General features: G+C 46.7%; 1 protein-coding gene across 4 annotated transcripts in view; it reads left to right on the top strand.

Moving 5' to 3' along the window:
• Window positions 1–19745, top strand: part of TBC1D8 (TBC1 domain family member 8) — a 141074-nt gene that overhangs the window by 29489 nt on the left and 91840 nt on the right. The window lies entirely within an intron of this gene.

Genomic DNA, 19745 nt, shown 5'->3' with positions numbered 1-19745 from the left:
GTAACGAGAGGGACAGGTTCATCGCAGTCCCCATCCTATGCTCTTTGTCTGATGTGTGCTAGCTGATGACACTTGTGACTGTGTCCACAGTTGGGGGGTGTTGGGGATAAGACTGAAGTAACTTGTGTTCAAATACGCAAGGCCGATAACGATATTCTAAAGGCCAGAATACGGTTCAATATTTCTGGGCTGCTGAATTTCAAAAGGGCCAAGAAGTTTAAACAAAACAAAATCCTCAGTGGCTTGTTGACGTTTAACTCTAATAATACGGATTTAGCTTCTAAGCTTTAGGGCTTCCCTGGTGGCTCAGATGGTAAAGAATCTGCCTGCAATGCAGGAGACCTGGGTTCGATCCCTGGGTCAGGAAAATCCCTGGAGGAGGAAATGGTAACCCACTCCAGGATTCTTGCCTGGAGAATCCCATGGACAGAGGGAACCTGACAGTCTGTGGGGTTGCGAAGAGTCAGATGTGACTGAGCGACTAACTCTTTCACTTTCTAAGTTTGAAGGCCTCACTGCCCCATTACAAGTTCTCCAGGCCCGTGATTGTGTATGTGTGTGCACACGCCCTCTGAATGCCTTCTTTCCAAGGCTGTGTGCCCTGAGCCCACTCCCTGGTGGGTGGCTGTGAGCAAACTCTTACCAGAGTCACATGTGGACCAGCTGCCCATCACGCCCTTGGGTCCACCCACTGCTTCCTGGGACTTTGTTTCTCATCCAGCCTGACCCTGAAGTCTGTTTGCATCTTGCCTGGGCCTCCTGTGATTTTGTGTTCAGTTATTTTAGCAAAGGAGGCTGACAGGTGGTTTCCTCCTGTGTGTGGCTTGGTTTATTCTTTGTCTTTTTTTATTGGGATATAATCGACATGTAATGTGCTGTAAGTTTAAGGTTTACAACTTATGTTGATTTGACACATTTATATGTTGCAGTGTGATCACCGCGTGGTCTTGACTGACGCCTCTGTCACTTCGCACAATGATCATTTCTTTTTTCGTGGTGAGAACAATGAAGATCTAGTCTTTTAGAAGCTTTGACGTCTGTAACACAGGACTGTCGACTATAATTGCTGTGCGGTGAGGTAGATCTCCAGGACTTTTTTTATCTACTAGTGACAAGTCTGTACGCTTAAACAGCATCTCCCCAGTTCTCCACACCCCCAGCCCCTGGTAACCTGCATTCTACTCTCTGTTTTTATGAGTTTGGCTTTTGCAGATGTAAGTGAGATCATACAATATTTATCTTCCTCTGACTTATCTCAGCATAATGCCCTCAAGATCCATCCATGTTGCAAATGACAGGATTTCCTTCTTTGGATCATATTCCATCGTGTGTCTGGGTCTGTATCCCCCGCCCCCTTCCCCCCCATCTTTCTTTATCCATCATCTGTTGATACATGCTTAGTTTGTTCCCATGTCTTGGCCCTTGTGGGTTAGTTTATCCTCTCCTGTACTTCATGTCCTCTTAGGGAGACTTTGGTGGGCGACTCCATCATATAATGAAGACTGCTGCTTAATTATTCAAACAGGATAGAACCAGTGCTTCGGGATCCTGGAGCACTTCCAGTGGCCCCCATCCCAGGCCATGCCGCTGATTCCTTGCATCTCTGGCTTAGGGTTTTGAAAGCTCTCCAGGTAACCCTGGGCTTCCTAGGTGGGACTAGTGGTAAAGAATCCACCTGCCAATGCAGGAGACTCAGCTTCAATCCCTGGGTCCGGAAGATGCCCTGGCGGAGGGCATGGCAACCCACTCCAGTATTGCTGCCTAGAAAATCCCATGGACAGAGGAGCCTGGTGGGCTCAGTCTGTAGGGTCACTAAGAGTCAGGTGAGACTCAGAGACTGAGCACAGGTGGCCCCAGTGCCCAGGCACGATGGAGAACCAGTGGAATAACCCTGGCTCCTCCTGAGACATGCAGGACAGCTGGCCAGGGTGACCCTCGGCCTGTGCAGGTGGGTTTTCCTGTTACCCCTGTCCTGGTCTGAGGAGCGAACTCTCAGATGATGGAGCTTCCCTGCTGCTGGCTGCCCTGCTCCTTCCTCACCTCAGCCCCTGACCGTGGTGTTGGCTCTGGCAGGAGACAGATGCCCTCCTGTGCAATGAGGACCCCTGCATGAAGACACGGGGGAGGCTGAGGGCAGCCGGGGGCCCGGGTTCCACACCAGCTCACATGAAGTATTCGGCCTGTTTCCTGGAGGAGGGACATCTTTGTGTCACCTTCCCGTGACTAGAGAGAGGGACTCTCGTCCTTATTTTATAGATAAGAAAACCAAGGCTTGAATGGAATGAGTGATGAGTCCAAGGAAACAGCCAGTGTCTTTTCAGGACACCTATAGGAGAATCGCTGGGGTGGAGGCGGGGCGGGATGGACAGAGAAGAAAGCGGGTGGCAGGCGTGTCCTGCATTTTGGTAACTTTGGAGATGAAAGTAACCCTAGGAGGGAAGTAACAGCTCCAGGCAAACAGAGTCAGGAGCCTCAGAGAGAAAGAGAAGGTCCTTGACTGGCAGATCTGTCTTCTCTGCACGACAGGCTCTCGGGGGAGCTTGTCACAGTGTCGGGGCCCAGGCAGCCCCCTGGACCAGTCACCCCAGACTTGGGGGCAAGGGTGCAGGCATTGCTGGAGGCTTCCAGCCTCATGACTCTGCGTTGAAACCAAAGATTGGGAGCGACAGGAGATGAAAGGGGGTCCTTACTGAAGCCAGGTTCGGGAGAAGAGGGCTTGGAGGGAGGGGATCATGTGCCTTTGGAGGCTGGCCGGGAAGCAGGCACCACCAGGTGACCGATGGGCAGTAACCTGCCACTCGAGTGCTCTGCTTGCCCCCTTCCCGGCTCCCCTGTCACCTGGGACCATGTGAAGCCCCAACGGGACCCGCGGGTTCTGCCGAGGGGCGGGGCTTGGACCAGAGGCTGGAAAACACCAGCGCCAGTAGTTCTCCACTCCCGGCATTGGGAGGCCCCTGGGGAGACTTGGGAGTGCTGAGGCCTGGCCCACCCTGGCCCAGGAGGGCTCAAGTCCCTGGCTGCTCCTGGGGAGGCAGGGAGGGCCCGGCCTTCCTTCCCCCACTGAGGCCGGCCCAGTCCTCACTGCGTGTGACCCGTGAGAATCGTTGAGCATGATGTTGGCTGTTTCAGGAACTTCAGCAAATGAGCCTGGTGTTGACGTTGATCAGGAGCCTGGTTCTCAACCCCCTCCTCCTTCCAGAGACATTCCAAGGAGCTCACTCTTTTTTTTTTTTTAAATATGATTTTATTTATTTATGGCTGTGCTGGGTCTTTGAAGCTGCACGCGCTTTTCCCTATTTGCTGGAAGCAGAGGCTACTCTTCCTTGTGGTGTGTGGGTTTCTCATTGTGGTAACATCTCTTGTTGGGGCTCCCAGGTTCTAGCGCACAGGCTCAGTAACTGTGGCGCACAGGCTTAGCTGCTCCAAGGCTTGCAGGATCTTCCTGGATCAGGGACCAAACCTGTGTCTCCTGCATTGGCAGGCGGATTCTTTACCACTGAACCACCAGGGAAGCCTGGAGTTCACTCTTCTAAAGGCTAAAAAGGAACATTTTGCTCTCTAACAACTGCCGTGCACTTTGAAATGCATGGGCATCCCCTCCCATGAGTTTGCCTTTTGCTGGACTTAGATTATTGATAAGTCAGGGCGGTGGGTGAAATAAATGTTAACCACTAGTCAGTAAAGGTTGGCTGTGAAATCCATTTTGGGTTCAGAGAGATGGTTGGATGTGATGGTCCGTGTGTCGTGGGGGGTGGCGGAGGCCCTGTCTTGGCACATTTGGGGCTGCCTCATTCTCCGTGCAGGTGGGCAGGGGCTGCCAGGAAGCCCCCCGAGTTGGCAGTGTGTATGTTTCCTAGGGCTGTTGTAACAAAGACTCGCAAACCAAGTTGCTTAAAAGAACAGTAGTTCTGGGATCTGGAAGTCCAAGATGAAGAAGTTAGCGGGCCAGCTTCCCGACACCTGCGGGGGAATCCTTTTCTTGCTTCTTCCTTGCTTCCCATGGTGGCTGGAAACCTCTGGGGCTTCCTTGCAGCTGTATTGCTCCAGTCTCTGCCTTCACCGTCCTGAGGTGTTCTCCTTGTATGTCTGTCTTCACGTGGCCATCTTCTCACAGACACCCGTCAGGCTAGGTTGGGGAACCTACTCTGTACCAGGATGGCCTCATCATAACTAATCATTGCACATGCAGTGACCCTATTTTAATAAGGTCACACCCTAGGGTACTGGGGAGTAGGACTTCAGCATCTTTGGGGGGCATACACAGTTCAGCCTGTGGCAGGTGTGTTGTGTAGGTGCTCCATTTGAGGTCCATGCAGACCTCAGCGGACAGGGAACTAAGTCATACAGCTATTCGAGGACAGAGTCAGGATTTGAACCCAGTTCAGTCACTCAGTCGTGTCCGACTCTTTGCGACCCCATGGACTGCAGCATGCCATGCCTCCCTGTCCATCACCAACTCCCAGAGTTCACTCAAACTCATGTCCATTGAGTCGGTGATGCCATTCAGCCATCTCATCCTCTGTCATCCCCTTCTCCTCCTGCCCTCAATCTTTCCCAGCATCAGGGTCTTTTCAAATGAGTCAGCTCTCCGTATCAGGTGGCCAAAGTATTGGAGTTTCAGCTTCAACATCAGTCCTTCCAGTGAACACCCAGGACTGATCTCTTTTAGGATGGACTGGTTGGATCTCCTTGCAGTCCAAGGGACTCTCAAGAGTCTTCTCCAACACCACAGTTCAAAAGCATCAATCCTTCAGCACTCAGCTTTCTTTATAGTCCAACTCTCACATCCATACATGACTACTGGGAAAACCATAGCTTTGACTAGACAGACCTTTGTTGGCAAAGTAATGTCTCTGCTTTTTAATATGCTGTCTAGGTTGGTCATAACTTCCTTCCAAGGAGTAGGTGTCTTTTAATTTCATGGCTGCAATCACCATCTGCAGTGATTTTGGAGCCCCCCAAAATAAAATCTGCCACTGTTTCTACTATTTCCACTGTTTCCCCATCTATTTGCCATGAAGTGATGGGATTTGAACCCAGGACTTTGCAAATCCAGAACAACGTATGATTTCCCTGGTTTGGCCTGACTGAGGGTTCTCTGGGGCTTCCTGTGGAATGAAGTTCATTGGTCTTCTGGGCTTTCTCAGGGCATTGGAGACATTGGGCTTCCCAGGTGGCTCAGTGGTTAAAGAATTTGCATGCCAGTGCAGGAGATGTAGGTTCGATCCCTGGGTGGGGAAGATACCCTGGGGAAAGAAATGACAACCCTATCTAGTATTCTTGCCTGGAAAATCCCATGGACAGAGGAGCCTGGCGGGCTGCAGTCCACGGGGCTGCAAAGAGTCGGACACGACAACCACACAACAGCTGGGCCCGTGACCCAGCTCTGAGTACTGAGCTCACACTTTCTTGCCCTCCCGTTTCTGGGTGAAAGAAGAAACCACCCATTTACCAGAAGGAGACTCAGAAACAAGAAGTTAGCTTGATTTGTTGATGTGGTTGTGGGGTTGCATGGGGACTTTCGTATGTTTGTTTTTATTTCCATTCCCATCCTCATGAACAGCTTAACATTCTCTTAAATGGTACAAAGAGAGCTTTTTAGAGCTTGGCTAACCAACACCCTGCTGAAAGTTGCTTGTCCCTTGGGATCCTTCTGTGTCATCAGCCTTATATGATAAGGACCTAACCCGGTTCCTACTGCGGAGCCATTTCTACAGCACCAGAGGGCCCATGGTGGAAGGGTCAGTTTGTGAGGTGGCCTGGTTCCATGGTGGCCACCAGGCATGTGTCTGCAGAGTGAATGTCACTGCGTTTTGCCAGCAAGTGCCCTGTACTGGCTTGTCGCAGGGACCCAGCATCTTGCGGGCTGCAGTGACTTTGGCAAACAGCAGGCTTTCAACAGGAAGAGTTCAAGATCAGAATTCCCAGTGGAAAACTCCCTGAAATAAAGAGGCGTCCGTGAGTCTGAGGAAGTCAATTGCTACTGCTGCTAAGGCTCCCCCATTTCATCTTGTTAAATTTTAATTGGATTTTTCTGATTCCTGGATCCATGTTTGCATTTCCCACAGGTTCTCTGCCAGTGGATGTGGTCAGATGTGCAGTGTGAGTCCAGAGAGAAAGATTTTCTAAAGGTGGGTGAGGAGACCTGTGTTCCTAGGATGTGTGATGGCCTTAAAGGCAGGGCAGGCCACTGTCTTACCATCTCCTCCTTTCTTCCTGTTTTCTGCCACGGACCCTCTCATGATCCGCACATCGCTGACCAACCCATGACTTTCCGAGGACCCAAAATGTTGGCTACAGACCAGTTCTGCAATAATGTCACTCTTGGGGAAGGCTGGAAAAACCATAGCTTTGACTGTACGGAACTTTGTTGGCAAAGTGATGTTTGTTTTTTAATATACTATCTAAGTTTGTCATAGTTTAGCTATGGTTTTTCCAGTAGTCATGTACAGATGTGAGAGTTGGACCATAAAGAAGGCTGAGCACCTAAGAATTGATGCTTTCGAACTGTGGTGCTGGAGAAGACTCTTGAAAGTCCCTTGGCCAGCAAGGAGATCACACCAGTCAATCCTAAAGGAAATCAACCCTGAATATTCACTGGAAGGACTGCTGCTGAAGCTTCAGTACTTTGGTTACCTGATGCAAAGAGCCTACTCATTGAAAAAGACCCTGATGGTGGGAAAGATTGAGGGCAGGAGGAGAAGGGGGTGACAGGATGAGACGGTTGGATGGCATAATTGACTTAATGGACATGAGTTTGAGCAAGCTCCAGGAGATAGTGAAGGACAGGGAAGCCTGGCATGCTGCAGTCCGTGGGGTCAGAAAGAGCCGGATACAACTGAGCAACTGAACAACGAGGGGAAGGCTGACTACAGGCCATGGAATAAACCCACTTCCTCACTTCCTTGGGGAGGGAGCGTGTTCTCCTCACCCTCCAGCTTGCCCTGCTCTCTCCACCTGTTTTCTGCTTTTCTTGAGTTCATTAATCTGAATCTCAGTGGTAAAGAATCCACCTGCAATGCAGGAGATACAGGAGGTTCGATTCTTGGGTTGGGAAGACCCCTGGAGAAGAAAATGGCAACCCACTCCAGTATTCTTGCCTGGAGAATCCAATTGACAGTACCCTGGTGGGCTACATCATGGGGTTGCGAAGAGCTGGACATGAGTTAGTGACTGAACAACAGCAACGGTCTGTATATGTATGACTGTGGAGTGGAAGGCTTGCACGTGGCTTTCCTCTAACCACAAAACAAAACAGAAAACAAGAAAACCGGCTTAGTCTCTGGGATAAATTTAGTTACTGAAACACTTATGTTCTGCCTTAGCCCCAGATAAGATTAGGGGAGTTCTGTAAGAGAATCCAGCAACTGTTGATAGCCTAATGAGGCTCTGAAAGGGAGTGACAGATGGCCGGCTTTGAGTGACCGCGTTGCGAGATCAGAGTCCACAGTGAACACAACTCCAGCTCCTTGTGGCGTCTGGGGGACGGTGGCCCCTAAACAAGCTCAAGGAACCACACCTTTGATCTCGTCTTGTCCCGAGGGTTCATCGAGCAGCTGCTGCTTAAGGGGAGGCTGAGGGGCAGGTGCACCAGGTGTCGGGGCTGATGCAGGCTCCCTGGCCCACCCTTTGTCTCCCTGTAAAGAGGCTCTTGACAGTAAGAGCGGTTCGTGGGTTGTAAACATTCAGTACTTAGTTGTAGCAAATTAGGTATAATTTGATCCTGAAAAGAGTGTGTTATGATCCAGGACAGAAGCGTCTAAATGAAAGTGAGAAGTAAGTAAGGCCTTTTTTGCGAAGGTTGTAAGGGTTTTTGTAAAACGTTTGTGCCGAATACCGACATGCAAAGCTTGACGTCTTTGGGTCCATACATCTGCAGCCTTCACTTCCAAGCTGGATGGAACCCACCGTGGCCTTACTGGCTGGCGTTTGTAAGCGTAGACGATACTGGCATGTAGTAGGTGTTCAGTGAAAGTGTGTTTTAAAAATTGCACAGGAGCGGCTGCATTGATAAGCCTGATGAAACAGGCGGGCTCATCCCTTTTAAAGGAGTTTTACAGGCTCCCCAGGGGTGGGGGTTGGGGGCTGACTTTCCACGTGAGGGGCTGGAATCCACCGGGTACTGTCTTTCGCTTTGAACTTGAGCCGATGGAACTGTCTTGCCCGGCTGACCCTTTTGACTCTTCTATTGATTTCCATTTTGCCAAGGAGGCACTATTGCTTGGTCTTATTTATTTCTCTGTGCTCCTTCACTGCCTCCAAGCTCCACTTCCTGCCTTCAGTGATGTACAAGGCCATTAAGCAAAAGTGTGGTTTGCAGGTTGGATTGTGGCTGTAACAACTCCAAGGAGCTGGTGGGCAGCGGGCTGCACTTGTGATTAGATTCGGCTGGTCGGCGGGTTTGTGCACCGCCTAGGAGTCTTGTTGAGCAAGTTTACCAGCCTTTCTGCAACTGTCTCTGAGCACAAAAGGAGACTTCTTTGTGTTTCATGTTCAGTCTTGTTTAACTTGCAAGCCTCACCACCCCCAGTGTGAGAGCTTAATAGTCTAAATTTGTAATTGGTTAAGAAAAAACACCAGGAGCACAGACCAGGGGTTATTGTCATGTGGCAAGATGTGAGATAAGTTTAATTTTTTTCTTTGTGCTTTTATGAATTTCCCCAAATTTCTACAACAAAAAATGTGTTCATTTTATAATCAAGAAAATCAAAACCGAAAAACATGGGATAGCTTTAGGAGGACAAACTGAGACTGGGTCTTATTTTGAGGGGAAAAGATTTTTGGAAACGCTGTTCTTTGTAACTGGTTCCCTGCATGTGATTTTGGGGGTCCTGTTGGGTTTGTTAAACATGGGTCATCAAAAGTGATAAATTACTCTGTCTCAAATGGAAAGTCTCCTGTCACAGTCTACAGGCACCACATGTATCAGGCTATTAAAATAATTGACCCAAGGCAGATAGTTTCTCCACAGATTAGAGAGATCAAAAACGTTTTGCCAGAGGATTTGGTTGTTTTGAAGTAGCAGAAACTGGCAAGGGAATACGGCTGCTGCTGTTACATTTGATTGCAACACAGTCGAATGATGTAATTTTGTGATTTGTTTTTCTAGGCTTCAGTGGACTAGAGATGGTCCACTCTTCATGGGTTAGGGAATCTTCATGGATTAGGAAATATTAGGAGGGAAGGTTTGGGATTGAAATGGGTGACAGAGCCTTAAAAGAGGGAATTCTGCCATTTCCAACAACATCAGTAAACCTTGAGGACATTACGCTAAGTGATAAAAGCCAGTCGCAGAAGGACTCAAGCCACACACGATGTAGGTAATGAATCTGAAATCGTCACACTCCCAGGAGGAGAGAGTGGGATGGTGGTTGCCAGGTCCTGGGGGAGGGGAAAATGAGCAGATATTAGTCAAAGGGCACAAAGTTTCAGTTATACAAGGTGAATAGGTCCTAGAGGCCTACCATACAGCATCAAATGCCTATAGTTAACAATCTGTATACTTAAACATTTGTCAAGAGGGTAGATCTTATGTTAAATGTTCTTACCCCATTATATGTATATACATATTAATATTGGGTTGGCCAAAAGGTTCGTTTGGGTTTTCCCATAACATCTTATGGAAAGAACCCCAATGGAACTTTTTGGCTGACCCAGTAAAAGGCGGAGAGGGAACTCATGTTGGACATGTTTGTGGCATAGATTGTGGTGATGGTTTCGTGGGTGTACACTTATCTTCAAAACATTGTTGCATATGTTAATTATGTACAGCTTTCTGTATGTTAAAAAAAAGGGTGACAGGTTTCTAGAAAGAGGCAAGCTGCATGGGAAGGGCAGATTAGCACACGGATGGACCCATCAGGCGGGTGAGTGGGCAGTCCTGGAACAATGGGGTCCCGTTTCATAGACTTTCATTTCAGAGTCAGTGTCCAGGGAGGAGTTCTGGGTGCCCCTGGACTGTGCTGGTCTGGCCGTGGAGGCGGGCAACAGGCCTTTCCTGGGCACCCCAGATGCCCTCACGGCTGGTGTTTCGCTTGACAACTGTATCAGATCTTAAAGCCAAGCTCTTTGTTGAGTCTTTTATTATTATTATTATTAATTTATCCATTTGGCTGTGCTGGGTCTTAGTTGCAGCATGCAGGCTCTTTCGTTGTAGCACGCGGGGTCTAGTTTCCTGACCTGGGATCGAGTTCAGGCCCGCTGCATTGGAAGCATGGGGTATTAGCCACTGGACACCAGGGAAGTCCCACCTTTGCTGAGTCTTGTTTTTCCTTCTTTCCTGGTGTCTTTTGCCCTTTCATTTCATACCCTTGAATCATCCCTTTTCTAAAAGAACTTAATTCTAATCGCTGTGCATAACTGCCATGCCGAAAGACCAGGTAAACGGATGGCCAGGTAGATGGAAATGCTGGGAAGTTTTCAGAAGAGCGTTTCATCGTACCCACAGCAACACGTGTCTGTAAGGCAGGGCAGTCCCTGCGCTGGAACTGGCTGTCATGGTGGCGTTTCAGAGCAGGATTCTTGCTGTCACGTATTTTGAGCATTACATCACCCTGCTTGGAGGTTCATGATGGCAGGATCCGTACATTAAGTTTGAGCCAAAGCAGACAGCTTGGTTCCCATCCAAGGATTATTTATGGAGTGGCTAGGAGAACATGTCAGGGTTCAGCAGGGTGGACAGTTATGTTCAAATGTGTTTGGGATTTGTCAGTTGGGGGGTGGGGTTAGGAAAAGTTTCTATACTTACTTTAGGAAGCCAGCTGCGGAAATTTCCGACCATTAACATTTTCATAGTTTAAGACAGTTGTGGTATAAAACACGCAACATAAAATTGGCCATCTTAATTTAAGTGTCCAGTTCAGTAGGTATTAAGTATATTCATGTTAGACAGTCATTACTACTACCCAATGCCAGAGTTCTTTGCATCTTGGAAAGCTGAAAGCCTGTACCCAATAAAGAATTTTCACAGTTTTGGAGTGAAGACAAAAAAAAAATCTCCTTTTAATTCCAGCATGAACATGAGCAGGGCAGCTGGTCTGGCGCGGTGACTCCCGCAGCTGAACAGAGCCACTGTCTGGACACTGTTGCTTTTTGGCTTCCTGAGATGCCGGGGGTCCTTGTGTGGCCTGCCTTGCTCCCATGTATCGGGGACGTGGTGTGCAGGTGAGGGCCTGCTGGCTGCCTGCCCTGTTTTCAACAGCTGACTCTGGAATCCCTCCCTTGTGATGGCCTTGAAGCCCTCCTCCTGGACTGTCATGGTTACCCTGTGGCCTTGCCCATCGAGCTGCTGCATTCTCTGGAAACAGCACCAGCAACTCCTGGGTTTACTGGAAATGTGTGGACTCCTAAGGGAACCACATGATAAGAGATATCGACTTCTATAAAATGCTTTGTAAAAAAAATTGAAATTGAGTATTTTGGGTTATGAATTTTACTTCAAAGAGGGGAACTCTCAACATCCTCATGTTGAGAATGCAAATACCCCAACTTTCATCTTCCCTCTTTGACAGTCAGGAGAGAAAACCTTGGACTTCCTCGGTAGCTCAGCTGGTAAAGAATCTGCCCATAGTGCAGGAGATCCCAGTTTGATTCCTGGGTCAGGAAGATCCCCTGGAGAAGGGATAGGCTGGCTACCACTGCAGTATTCTTGGGCTTCCCTGGTGGCTCAGATGGTAAAAGAATCCGCCTGCCATGTAAGAGACCTGGGTTTGATCCCTGAGTTGGGAATGTTCCCAGGAGGAGGGCATGGCAACCCACTCTAGTATTTTTGCCTGGAGAATCCCCATGGACAGAGAAGCCTGGTGGGCTACCATCCATGGGGTAGCAAAGAGTCGGACACAACTGAGCGATTAAGCCCAGCACAGGCCGGAAGAACTTCCTGTAATCCTTTATGGTTATTTGTCATTTTTCAAAACTAAGAGTTTTCCCCTTTATTCTGGTTCTTCATTTGCTTTCCCCACCCCAGTTTCCAAAACAGGGACAACAGCCAAACCAGACAGCCCTGACATGAAGACAGAGATGTAGCCCAGATTGGTCTCCTGATGGGGGGTTAGAGTGCTGAGCTGGTGCCCCGTGAACGTCCTGTGACCTTGAAGCTTGTCTGCTGGAGAGGTGGAAGTGTTTGTTGTGGGGTCGCTTAGGGCCTTAGTTGTGGCATGCAAGCTCACAGCTGTGACATGTGGGATCTAGTTCCTCCACCAGGGAGTGAACCCCGGCCCCCTGCCTTGGGAGCTCGGAGTCTTAGCCACTGGACTACCCGGGAAGTCTCCCCCCGCCCCCCGCCTTTTTTTAAAGTAAGTAAGTAATTTATTGACTGCATCAGATCATTGTTGTCTTGTGTGGAATCTTTGGTTGCAGTGAACAGTTTCTCTAGTTGTGGCACATGGGCTCAGTAGCTGCGGTGGGCAGGCTTCGTTGCCCTGGGGCTTGTGGGATCTTAGTTCTCTGACCGGGGATTGAACCCGAGTCCTCTGCATTGGAAGGTGGATTCCTAATCTTTGGACTACTAGGTAAATCCCCCAGGTATACTGTTAAGCCACCAGGAGGATCTGCTTTCATTAGTGCAGGAGGAGAAAAAAGGACTTTAGGCTTTCTGGTTTTCTGACTTTCATTAAAATGCTTTTCATGGGGGATGGGTGTTGCTGTTTTTCAAAATGGGTTTATTACACTCTGGTGCTCTTACAAGAGAAGGGCAGATATTGTATTAAGTTCAGCCAAAGGGGCAGAGTGGAAATAAAGAGATTTTAAAAATATATGCACACATGCTTAGTAATTTCAGGCAAGGAAGTCCCAACACCATTTTGTATCTGTTTTTGTATAACTGGGATAACACAGATGTCCTGACTGACCTGTTGCAAAAGAATATTACGTACTATCAGTCAATCAGATGTGAATGAACATGCTTGGGAAATTAAAGGTTAGAAAAATATTTGTACTATATTATACATATGTAATGGAGAAGGCAATGGCACCCCACTCCAGTACTCTTGCCTGGAAAATCCCATGGACGGAGGAGCCTGGTGGGCTGCAGTCCACGGGGTCGCTAAGAGTCAGACACGACTGAGCGACTTCACTTTCACTTTTCACTTTCATGCATCGGAGAAGGAAATGGCAACCCACTCCAGTGTTCTTGCCTGGAGAATCCCAGGGACAGGGGAGCCTGGTGGGCTGCCGTCTCTGGGGTCGCACAGAGTCGGACATGACTGAAGTGACTCAGCAGCAGCAGCAGCTCTTACTGCTCAGAGCGCAGAACTTTGTCACTGCGGCCAGCGGTAAGCCCCTGGGCCAGCATAGAGGTTACAGAGCCAGGAGGTCATGGGAAGCCTTCTCCAGGCATCCTTTCTTTTCCCAGGTCAGAGGCTGTGGTTTCATCTTATACTTGGTTGCATCCACGTGCGTGGAATCCAGCCAGGAGGAAAGAATAGCAGCTTTCTCGCTTGGTGGCAAATTTTTCCCCCGTCCCTCTTTGGGCCCTAATTATAAAACTTGTCACTCTACAGCTATCTCAGCCTGAGTTGTTATTCTGATTGGTTAAAAATAGGAGTGTTGCACTCACGGGACACCAGGAGGGTTTCCCTGGAGCTCCAGACGAGCATATGGGACTGCCTGGGAAACAGGGAACCCAGAAAACCCCCAAGCACTGCCCTGCTTTTGTTGGGGGGAACTTGTTCCTCTCCATGGGAATTCTCCAGGCTAGAATACAGGAGTGGGTTGCCATGCTCTCCTCTTAATGAGCCTAAGCCTCGCTAATAAATATTGCTAATGGGCTGCCAGGTGGCTCAGTGGTAAAGAGTCTGCCTCCCAACGCAAGGAGATCCAGGGGATGTGGGTTCGATCCCTGGATCAGGGGGATCCCCTGGAGAAAGAAATGACAACTTCTCTATTCTTGCCTGGAGAATCCATGGACCGAGGAGTCTGGTGGGCAACAGTCCATGGGGTCGCAGAGCGTCGGATAAGACTGAGCACACACGCACCTTTGAAGCAGGGGTCCCCAGCCTCCAGGATCTAATGCCTGATGATCTGAGGTGGAGCTGATGCAATAACAATAGAAATGAAGTGCACACGGAAGTAATGCACTTGAATCATCCTGAAACCATACCTTGCACCCTCCCGTGGAGAATTGTCTTCCACAGAACCAGTCCCTGGTGCCAGAAAGGTCAGAGATCGCTGTCCTAAAAGACATCCATGGGAGTTATCTTCAGCTTCTTTATAGAAGGTCAGAGTAAGTAGGACAGTGTACCCTGCCGTTAGGAGCTGTGCCTGAGTGTTTTTCTGAATGTTTGGTTTATTTAGGTGTATAGGTGTACATGTTTTTGTCTTGGGTGCACTTGAAATTTGCAGACATATTACCATTTTTAAAAAATAACCTTGAAGGATTTCTTTGCCATGCTAATTTCTTCTGGTTCACCTCTGTAAACAACAGAAATTGAAGGATGATTTTCTCTTCCTGAGTTCGTGTCTCACTTTGGTTTTCCTCTCTCGCTGCCCTTCCTCCTGGCTTTGCTTCTTCTCTGTGGTCTTGGCCTCTCGTCTCCTATTTCGCTTTTGTGCTTTGGTGGGCTCCACCCCCGAGTGCTCTGGCTTATTCCCCTTCCCCACTCATCGCTCCTGCTGCTCTTGGAGGTTCTTGCAGGAGTGTTTGCATTTGCACAGACAGAGGGGTCACCCCTGTACTTGTCTGCAGGTGGACACTGACTGGGTTGGCTCCCCTTTTCTTTTTTAAAAATTAAAAAGCAATTTTTAATTGGATAATTGCTTTACAGTATTGTGTTGGTTTCTGCCATACATCAAGATGAATCAGCCGTGGTGGTTTAGTCACTAAGTCATGTCCAGCTCTTGCAACCCTGTGTACTGTATATAGCCCGCCAGGCTCCTCTGTCCATGGAATTCTCCAGGCAAGAATACTGGAGTGGGTTGCCATTTCCTTTTCTAGGTATACGTATGTCCCCTCCCTTTTGAACCTCCCTCCCACCTCCCACCTCTCTATGTCCTTTTCTTTTTAATAAACTTTTTAGACGAGTTTTAGGTTTAGAGAAAAATTGAGAAGATAGTAGATGGAGTTCTTATACACCCCCCGTGCAATGTCTGCTGTTATTGACATGTCAGTATGGTGTGTTTAGTTGCAGTTAACCAACTGATACTGATTAGTTACTGTGATCTGCAGAATAATGATTGGAAACTGCCATCAGGTCACATGGCAAAAGAGGGATTAAGAGCACGGGTAGGATTGAGGTTGCTCATCAGTGGACCTCAGACTAGAGAGATTGTCCAGGTAGGCGCAGTGTTATCACAAGGGCTCTTAAAGCCAAAAGCGGGACTCTGAAAAGAGACCCAGGGAGATGGCAGTGTGGGGAACTTGTCCCGGTGTTTCTGGCTTTGAATATAGAGGCGGGGCCATGAGCCAAGTAAAGTGAGTGGCTTCTGAAAGCTGGACAAGGCAGGCAAATGAATTCTCAGCTAGAGCCCCTAGAAAGAAGACACCTATTGACACCTTGATTTCCGCTCAGATCAGCATTAGACCTCTGAGGTACAGAACTGTAAGAGAGGAGATCATGTTTAAAGTCTTTACTTAGTTTGTTACAGTATTGCTTCTGTTTTCTGTTTTGGTTTTTTGGCCCTGAGACATGTGGGATCCTAGCTCCCGACCAGGGATCAAACCCATACCCCCTGCGTTGGAAGGCGAAGTCTTAGCCACTGGACTGCCAGGGAAGTTCCAGTAAGTTTTTTTGTTTTAAGCTATTATGTGGTAACTTGGCGCAGAAGCAGTAGAAAACGAACGTGATGATTTTTACCGAAGTCCATCTTTTCTTTAGTTTTCTCTGGTCTTTTTTCTGCCCGCGGATACATTTACTTGTCACTTGGGTTGTAACAGCTTCTCACACTTCCGCTTGTTTTGCTCTTGACAGTTTTGAGGAGTATATTGGTCAGACATTCTGTAGAATGTTCCTTAATTGGAATTTGTCTGAAGTTTTTCTCATGACTAGAATGGGGTTAAGTTAAGGGTGTTTGGGAGGAGAAATGGGGTAAAATGCTGTTCTTATTGCATCCTGTCAGAGGGTTATGACCCACACTGACCTTTATCACCTGGCCAAGGTATTGCTTGCCAAGTTTCTCCCACTGAATAGTTCCTGCCTCCACTTCCTGTCCCGTGGGACTTTTTCTTTCTTTCTTTTTTTGAGCACTTGCTTACTTTTCAGCCACTACAAGGTGCTCCAGGATCATCTTATGTATTTCCTGCTGCAGATCTAGAATCAGCCATTTTCCCAAAGTGTCCCAGTTCCTTTTATTGGAGGTTGGTAGAAACCAAGACCTGGGTGCTGGGTGTGCTCCTGGCGTCTGGGTCCTTTCTGCTAACAGAGCAAGGAGATCTAATGTACTACCTCTGTATATACACACATCACTGTTTCTGTATGTAGCCATTTGTATCTGTGGTAAACTAAACGTCATTCATACCAGTGTGTTTGACTCTAAGTACTGTCTTTTTACTTTACTTGGGCTGCGGTGGGTCTTCATCGCTGCATGTGGGCTTTCTCTAGTGGAGAGCAGTAGCTCCTCTCTTCGTTGAAGCGTGTGGGCTTCTCACTTGTGGCGACGTCTCTCGTTTTGGAGCTCAGTCTCTCAGTGCACGGGCTTAGCTGACTCGTGCAGATGGGATCTTCCCAGACCAAGGATCAAACCCGTGGCCCCTGCATTGGCAGGTGGATTCTTAACCGCTGGACCACCAAGGAAGTCTTAATTACTGTATTTCTTGCCTCTTTGCCTTGCTTACCTGTAAACTCCCACTCCAGTTAGGAACCTGGCTGTCACCTTCCATCATCCTCTTTTTTTTGATTGTTGGTTTCTAGGATTCCAGAAATGTATCAGAATTGTTAGCAGTGGACTCTCTGGAGTACAGTACTTAAGCACGTTTCTTTGACCTTTCTTCCTAAAGACTCTGTTCATTTCCACAGTTACTTAAGTCAAACCCTTTTCCTGTATACCCTTCACTCTCATTTCATACATTTGTAATACAATTAGATTTTTTTTTTTGGTCATATTCTACATTCACTTAGGAACCCCTGGACCTTCCTAAATGAATTTTTTTCAAAATTTGCAAACATGAAAGTTCACTCTTTATGCTGGAAACATCTGTGGATTTTGACAAAGGCACAGTGTCATGTATATACAATTAGAGTATCATGCAGAATGGTTTCACCCTAAGATTCCCCCACATTTGACTCATTCAGCCCCTTCTTGGTAATCACTGGTTTTTCTACCCTTCCTATATTTCCCTTTTTTTTTCCCTAGAATAATTAGAATCGTGCAGAATATAGCCTTTTTAGGAGGGCTTCGTTCACTTAGCAATATGGATTTAAGGTCTCTTTCTTTTCAAGGCTTGGTAATTTGCTTCTTTTCATCACTGAAAAATACTCCATTGAATTATGTACCACAGTTTGATTATCCGTTCACCTGTTGAAGGACATCTTGGTTGTTTCCAGTTTGGGTCAGTTATGCATACAACTTCTGTAAGTATTTGTGTGCAGGTTTTTGTGTGGGCGTGAATTTTCAAAAACAGTTGGATGAATACTTAAGAGTGTGATTGCCCTGTGGGGTAAGACTATGTTTAACTCGTCAAGAACAACCAGAGTGTCTTCCAAAGTGACTACCCTAAGCATTCCCATCAGCAATGAATAAGTTCCTGTTGCTGGCATCCTTGTCAGCAATTGGTGTGTGATACATTTTGAGTTAATTTTTGAAAGGTATAAGATCTGTGTCTTAGGTTTGTATTCTTTCATATGGATGTCCAGTTGTTCCAGAACCATTTGTTGAAAAGACTATCCTTCATTGAATTACTTTTGCTCCTTTGTCACAAATCAGTTAATTGTACTTGTAGGATACATTTGTGAGGTCTGATTCTGTTCCACTGACCTGTGTATTTTATTGCCCATACCACTCTGTCTTGATTATTCTAGCTTGGTACAGTGGTTAGGATTGAAATTATATAGCACGAGTCCTCCAACTTTGTTCTTCTTCAGTAGTAGTAGTATTACTACTACTACTAGTAGTAATAGGTCTTTGTCTTTTCAAGTAGACTTTCTAATCAATTTATCAATATCTACAAAATGGCTTGCCAAAATTTTCGTTGTGTCGCCTTGAATCTATAGATCAGGTTGGGATGACTTGACATCTTAACACTACAGAATCTTTCAACCCAAGAACATGGATTATGTTTCCTTTTGTTTAGATCTTCTTTGAATCCTTTCATCAGAGTTTTGTAGTTTTTTGCACATAGATCCTACGTGTATTTAGATTTCTGCCTGATAAGAACATCTTTTGCTATTGTCAATGGTATTTATATTCTTGACAAATTCCAGTTGTTCATTGCTGGTATTTGGGAAAGCACTGGTCATTTACCCCTCTGTCTGACAGCCTTTCTGTTTGCTTATGAGTTCCTTAAGTTTTTTTTTTTTTGGTTATTGATTCTTTGGGATTTTTCTGTAAAATCAAGCATGTCATCTGAGAACAAAGGCAGTTTTGTTTCTTCCTTCCTATTGATTCATCAATTTCTTTAATAGATATAGATCTATTCAAATGATTTAGCTCTCTTTGTGTGAGTTTTGATAATTTGTGTCTTTCAAGGAATGGGTACATCTCATGTAAATTATCAAATTTGTGAGTATAGAATTGTTCATACATTCCTTTATCATCCTTTTAATATCTCAAGGAACATTTCTAATATTGGTAATTTGTATCTTCTCTCCTTTTTCCTTCCTTAGCCTAGCTAGAGGCTTGTCACTTTTATTGATCTTTTCAAAGAATCAGATTTTGGTTTTATTGATTTTTTTTGCTATTGTTTTTCTGTTTTGAATTATGTTTGGTTTTTTGGCTCAATTTTTATTATTTTCTTCTGCTTTCTTTAGGGTTATGTTGCTCTTCTTTCTATGGTTTCCTAAAGGAGAATCTTGGAGTATTCTAGTGTTAGAGCTGAACCCAGAAGTCCCCTCATGACTTTTTAACTGCTGCTCCTCACACCTTCTTCCAAGTGAAGGGGCCAGGTTGGTTGTGTTGGCATAAAACTTGCTGCCCATTGCAAAGTTCCTGAGCCTTGGGTCTTTCCAAACAGAAAGACTTCTTCTGTGTGGTATAGATATACAGGGGAATAGTACTCAGTCATAAAAAAGAATGCAATGATGCCATTTTCAGTAACATGGATGGACCTAGAGATTATCATACTGAGTAAATCAGAGAAAGACAAATATTATAGCACTTGTATGTAGAAGCTAAACTACTACATGAGCGAGCATGCCTGTGAAACAGACTCACAGACGGAGAGCAGACTTGTGGTTGCCGAGGGGGAGGGTTGACTATGGAGGGGTGGACTGGGAGTTCGAGGCTGGCAGAAGCCAGCTGTTACATATAGGACGGATAAACAACAAGGTCCTACTGTATATGGTTAATCTGGACTGTTTACAATAGCCAAGACATGAAAGCAACCTAAGTGTCCATCAATAGTTGAATGGATAAAGGAGACGTGGTGCATATATACAATGGAGTATTCCTCAGTCACCAAAAAAATGAAATAATGTCATTTGCAGCATCATGGATGACCTAGAGATTACCATAGTGAATGAAGTAAGTCAGAAAGAGAAAGAAATATCATATTGTGGCACTTATACGTGGAATCTAAAATGGGATACAAATGAACGTATCTTCAAAACAATCTCGCAGACATAGAGAGCAGACTTGTGGTTGCCGAGGGGAGGGCG

Source organism: Bos indicus x Bos taurus, chromosome 11 (genome assembly GCF_003369695.1).
Source record: "Bos indicus x Bos taurus breed Angus x Brahman F1 hybrid chromosome 11, Bos_hybrid_MaternalHap_v2.0, whole genome shotgun sequence".
NCBI lineage: Eukaryota > Metazoa > Chordata > Mammalia > Artiodactyla > Bovidae > Bos > Bos indicus x Bos taurus.
This window is presented reverse-complemented; position numbering and strand designations above follow the sequence as displayed.